The sequence below is a fragment of the Ostrea edulis genome, chromosome 7 (assembly GCF_947568905.1).
Source record: "Ostrea edulis chromosome 7, xbOstEdul1.1, whole genome shotgun sequence".
Classification (NCBI taxonomy): Eukaryota; Metazoa; Mollusca; class Bivalvia; order Ostreida; family Ostreidae; genus Ostrea; species Ostrea edulis.
Window position 1 is genome coordinate 83,771,228 of NC_079170.1, and position 6,800 is coordinate 83,778,027.

Here is a 6,800-nt window from a genome sequence, read left to right on the forward strand (position 1 = left end):
ACGAATTTTGGGGGTATATTGGAATTTATAGATGAAGATTTATTGCACTCAGATGGGTTCCACAGCAGATGTCGGATAGTTCGGTACTAGGACATATGACTAGGGATTCAGGGGGCCGGGTTCTTTTCTCGGTCAGGTTCGTTGTATGTGCCTTTTAATAGGAAAATAGACTGATTGACCAGGACTTTAAAGAATCAAGAAGTAAAAGAAATCAACGAAGAATATAATGTACCTATACATATTGTTACGGATCTAATTTAGGCGATTATCTCAACTCCATACATTTATTTCATTATTATTTGAATAGTGAGTACTTTCGAATTTTTACTTAATCTCTCATAGCTATGTAGCTCGGGAATGTAGTTGTGTGTGTCATTCAACATGTTATGTTTAGAATAGAATCTTATGATAGAGCATTTCTGATCGTTGTTTTCTGATTGGTCTTTTGGTATATTGGGACTTATATCGCACTGTATTATTGCTACAAAAAGCAATGCAATCTGTCAATGATATACATTACATCACGAACATTCAAGTGGCGAAAAAAAATGTCTTTCAATGTAAAGGTAAATTCAATTTAATTTTGAAAAACTCATTTACAGATTATTAGAAGCTGACTGTATCCAGTTAAGTACACAACTAGTCTGAATTACATGTGTTGTAATGCAGAGTAACGAACGATAACTCCTCACAATCGAAAGATCTACACTGATTATGAACAACATGGTCTTAAAACATCCACATTATGCGTTTGCATTTGTGTACCGGTACTATTTTGCTGTGTTCAAAATATTCAACATCAGTTTTTCAATGAAGAAAATATTTCGTCCAGCACATTACTTTCAAATCTTGTAAATTCCCTAACATTTAGTGACTGTTGAACTACAGTATATAACTTGTATGTTATCTACAACATTAACTGTATTGTCAGACTCTATATCAATCCCAAAACAAACTGCTACCAGTACTTGGAATTGATAGCTTTAAACTCCGTACCATGTCAATGATATAACTTTACGGAACATACTGAGCTGACCGGTGTTGTATAGCAGCCTTTCCCCCATAGTAGCTTTTAGCCCCCGGAAAAATGGCTATATGGTAGCCTTTCCCCCTAGGGATACTACTATATAGTAGATCTTCCCCCATAGCAGGGTTTCCCCCTCATGTTTTTGGTTTTGATTTTAGAAAACAGATTATGGAAAGTCAATCAGGCTTTGTACAACAAATATTGATATTGCATAGATCTGAGTATCGAAGAGTGTATGTTGCTGATAGTTTGAATGTAGATACATGTATTTTCATAGAGATACATTTTAGAAAAATAGTTCACGGTATTCCTGAGAAAGTATAAAACATGCGAAATCATATATAAATTCATAAAAAAGCATTTTGTGGAAAACTAAGAGTAAGCCCACTTGCAATGTATCAGAATAAATCTTTATGTTCAATGATGTTCTGCAGTCTTAATTGTATCGATATCTTGAATTAACAAGAGGCCAATGGGCCTTGACGGTCACCTGAGCCCATTCATGAACCTGTCTGAAAGGATCTTATATACACAATCCCCCAAAGCCTTTACAATTGAAACATTTAGTAGACTGCATTATGTAACCTCTTTACAAAAGCATCCATTGTTCCATATCTCAATATATTTTGGCAGATTAATTGACGGAATTTCAGACACCATCACCCCCTCCAGCAAAGTCTTTCCCCAAAAGTATTACTCGGGTAGGCAGCATCTTGATCACCTCATCTTTCATCTTTTTATTTATCTAGTTTTCATATAACATCAAAAGAACTAGACTTAAGGTTTTAAGCATTATAAACATTAACTCTCTTTGACCATTTTACTCCCCCCTCCCCCATCCTGAAACCCTGCAACCTGGTTTACAAAATAAACAATTTTGTTAGATCATGAAATTTACAATTTTGTTAGAGGTTTCCTTGCCCATCATTACTAAATGCTCAGTTTGTCTGTTATTTGCCTAGTAGTAGAGAAGATTTTTGAAGGAATTGTCTCTATATGACTAATATGGCCACGCCCTAACATAGGGACACCTGCCTCGGGGGTCATGAAATTTACAATTTTGGTAGAGACTTTCTCGCTCATCATTACCGTATATTCAGTTAGTCTGCTATATGTCTAGGAGTAGAGAATATTATTAAAGAATTGCATAAATTTAACAGTTTTTATCCCGACATTAAGGCCCATTGGGATGGTGGGTTATGAAATTTACATTTTCTGGTTCCCTTCTCCTATAGATGTTACATATCAAATTGGGTAAAGATTGGTGCAGTAATTTTTGAGAAGTTGTTAACACTGGACGGACGATCGACAAGGGACGAGGACTGACGCTGACCAATAGCAATAGGTCACCAGAGTGACCCAGGTGACCTAACAATGTTTATTATAAATGGTATTTATAAGATGTTATACTGAGTTCACTTAAGACTTCAAACTGTATCGGAGAACAGTTACATAATTTATGTTCCAAAAACGGCTCGAGTATCAAAGTATTAGCATTTTACAAGACAAAATAGGGAGGAAATTAGTGAATCTCTTATATTCAGCTTTAGATGAATATTTATAGGATATCCAGTTGCATTCTAGAAATGAAATTGAAACATTCAAGAATAGTCGCTTTTTCACTTTATTTGTAAAAGACTATTAACAAAATTAAATAAAATCCACAAATCAGAGAGAAACGTACATGAATGTATGTGCAGGACTGCAGTTTTAAGACTTGAATAACTCTATCCTACAATTTTATAAAATTGTGATATGAAACTTAAAAAGTAACGAGAGGCCCATAAGCAACATTGCTCACCTGAGCAGCAGGTCCTAGCAATAAACAAGCTCGAGCAAAACTATCATTATACTAGTACTTTGATTCAGAAAAACAATTCAAAGGTAACAAGACAAAATTCATTATTTGATTATCATATCCTCCTGTAGAGGCCCTATAACCCTTTATCTAAACAGATGTAATCTAAGAATGCTTTGTGCCACGTTTGGTTGAAATTGACCCAGTGGTTTTGGAGAAGAAGATTTTGAAAAGCTAAAACGTTTTAGTAATGCATGGTAAAAATCAAAACTTTTCCAGATTATTCTTCGTATAGGAATGAAATATGATGACATTTGTCCATCTGTCAGATTCAAAATAAATTCATCTATGGAGCAATTATGTAAACGAATATGTATAAATCAAAGTACTGACAGTACAGCTGGGACTGAGTTGCACCGCCTGAAATAATTACGATTATATCGATAACATATTCACATCTATTAATCCACCAATGACCCGAGAACAGTTGGGGGGAAAGTTTCCTCTCAAAAACATCTAATTCAATTGAAAAAGCCTACTTCCTTCTAATGAGGTGTAAAGAATCATGTCTAGCGAGAGAGCGAGTTGATTCCATAGCAGCGGCAATTAGGAATCAGGGGTAGGCAACCAACAGAATTGTACAATTTAAGTTTACTCCATTATTTGTGTGAAAAGTTTTTGTGTTTATCAATTTGAGAGAGTCTATTTTAATTTCTCGAACGATAAATACTTATCCGTTTAATTAACAAATTCTGAGTTGCCTAAATAGCTGCTGTTTTAAAAGCACGAACCATTCCGATTTTACATTCTAAATATGTATATGATTGTTTTAAATAACATTCGACTGAATGAAACGATGTTTGTTGAATTAATACATATTTCCGAAAATCCCAATCATGGGAATTCGGAAATTAACTATCCATTTAGGATATAAAAGAAATGAATAGCCAGAAAAGGATTAATTTCAGAATGGAAAGAATATGAGAATTGTCCGCCGTAAACGCAACCAGAATGAAAAGAAGGGGGGAAATCTACTATATAGTGGGTTTTCCGTGGGGGTCATCTGGCTATAAAAGGGGGTAAATCCTACTATATAGCCACATTTCCGTGGGGGAAGATCTACACTAATTTTCCGCGGGGACTAATGGTAGTTATATAAGCCTAAATTAGATCTACAGAAGTGTTACACAAACATACAGATGCACAAACATCCATACACATACACACACGAAAAGGAAATATTGATTGAGGAATTGTGATACTCGGTGAAATATTTAAGCGCCGTTGGGATGTTTTTCGTTTTTCAGGAAATGCACAGTTACATGAAGTAAAATGGGATAGAAATATTTGAGAGAATTTCCGTGGACTGAGATTTCAACTCCAATTTCCTTATCTTTGAGCTGCGTTCTGCTAAGATCTGCTATAAGACTATATCTACAATAGGTTTATTATGTACTGGAGTTCAAAAAAAAAGTAGGTAACCATGTTTTCAAGCATTTTGAATAACATCATGATTTTCCTTTTTAAATATCAACTGACTCCCATTCTATGTAGGGTGCTAATGAAGCTCTTCATTAATTAAGTTATTTACAGGTCACACAGAACTATGATCTATTTATAAACACTTGCCTCCGTTTCTCTCCCTAAACTTCACTTCCTTTGAAATTAGGCCACGCTTCTACTCTTAACCTCCACAATTGCATCACATGTTTGGAAGACATAACAGTCGCGGAAGCTACGGCATCTACATAAACTAACAAAGCGCATTAGAATGAAAATCGTCATATAGAGGTTTTCTGAAAATCTAGGCATGGCGGTTAGACAGACGCAACCCCCTGGTACCAGACAGCTCAGTTAGTAGAACACCTAAGTAGAGATTAAGGCGAGGGGGTGGCTGGGTACTATGCTTGATCTGGTACGTTGTATTTACCCTCTTCCCGGTACATTCTTGGTGTTGTTGACCTGTCTCTGGTCCTGACAGACGAAGAGGTTGTATTTACCCTCTTCCCGGTACATTCTTGGTGCTGTTGACCTGTCTCTGGTACTTACAGACGAAGAGGTTGTATTTACCCTCTTCCCGGTACATTCTTGGTGCTGTTGACCTGTCTCTGGTACTTACAGACGAAGAGGTTGTATTTACCCTCTTCCCAGTACATTCTTGGTGCTGTTGACCTGTCTCTGGTACTTACAGACGAAGAGGTTGTATTTACCCTCTTCCCGGTACATTCTTGGTGCTGTTGACCTGTCTCTCGTATTTACAGACGATGAGGTTTGGCAGGGGATGCAGATCCTTCAGGGTTTGACATTTACTTTTTTGAGCACTAGACCAGTCGGGCTACTTCAAATGATTTTTACTAGACCTGACCTTACATCCACTAGCCCTGACCAACTTTCCAGGAAAAAAAAACCCTGATTGTTTCTCCATATTTAGATACTTAATTAAAATGTCAAACGTTAAGTTTCAACTATAACGTATTTAATTGTCTTAAAAAATATTTAGTCTCGTCATTCAATTTGATGCTTTTATTTTCAAACACATTTTCTGTTTCTTTAAATTCTACCCGGCATAGAAATTCTTTAGTCATTTTATTAGAATAAAATGCCATCAAGCGCTTTTTTAAAATTTCTATTTCATAAGCCCTGCTTTGTTTCTTCCCAACCTATTCCTTTTTTCTGAATCTCTCGGGACATCTTTCCTTGAGGACGAAAAGTCGTATTTGAATATAGAGACATTTCCGCACATGTGTCAACACCGAAAAATGGCTTTTTACGATGTAATTTATTGATTTTATAGACGCTTTCTTATCTTCAATTAAATTAAACTGTTGTTTTTTTTTCAAATGAAAATAAATTCAGTTTATATCTATTTATCCACACCATAACTTTACACACATTAACATCGAGTAAATTTCGTAAAACATCACTTCCGACAGCGACTATTTATTAGAACTAAAAATAGAGATTATGTCATCACGCGGTTCAAAGTTGCTTGTTAACTCTTCACAGTGATTTTCTTAGTTAAGAGTGAAATATCTTATTGTTTATAGTAAAGTTTCTTGTTTATTTTGTCAACACGACCAGTCGGACAAGTAAATCGACAATTTACCCGACCGGAACTATCATCTAGTAGACTCGGTCGGTCGGATGTGCCTTAGTGTCAAACCCTGTCCTTGCTTGATATTTTTGTAGAATTAAAAGAATTATGGATGGAGAATGTTGTACTCAGATGGGTTTGATCATAGATGTCAGATAGTTCGATTGCTGGGACATATGACTAGGGATTCAGTGGGCAGGGTTCCTTTCTCGATCAGGTCTGTTGTATGTGCCTTCTTGTTGCATAGGGGACTTTAGTGTCTGATATAGTATACTTATAAAGCTTAATAGGAAAGTGGTCTGCATTACTAGGACTTCATAGTATCGGGAAGTAAAAGAAGCCGATCAAAAATGCAATGCCTACATATATTTTTACCGATCTAATTTACAGAACTATCTCTGCTCAGTTTTATACATTTGGTTTCATTATTATTATTATTATTTTTACTTTAAACTCCAATAGCTAGGTAGCTTGCAAATTTAGATGTGTATGTCATTCAACATGCTATTTTTAGAATAGAATCTTATGATAGAGCATTTATGATAGCTGTTTTCTAATTGGTTCAGATTACTTTTGGTATATTGGGACTTATAGGGCACTGTATTATTGCTACAAAAAGCAATGCAATCTGATTCAAATATCATGTGATTTCGGTTTAAAGGGATTACCATGCAATATCTCTGGGGTTACAACAGTCTCGTTTGAAGTCAGTATTTCGCAAATGTTATGATCTTTGTAACAATCTGGTTTGCCAACACAACCTATCATTGGATCAAATTCTGTCTGACGTGTTTCATACCGATTATTAGGTCGTTCTTGACACACTAATTTTGACTACGAATAACTCCGTTTACCTGATCAAGATATAGGACTCACGGCGA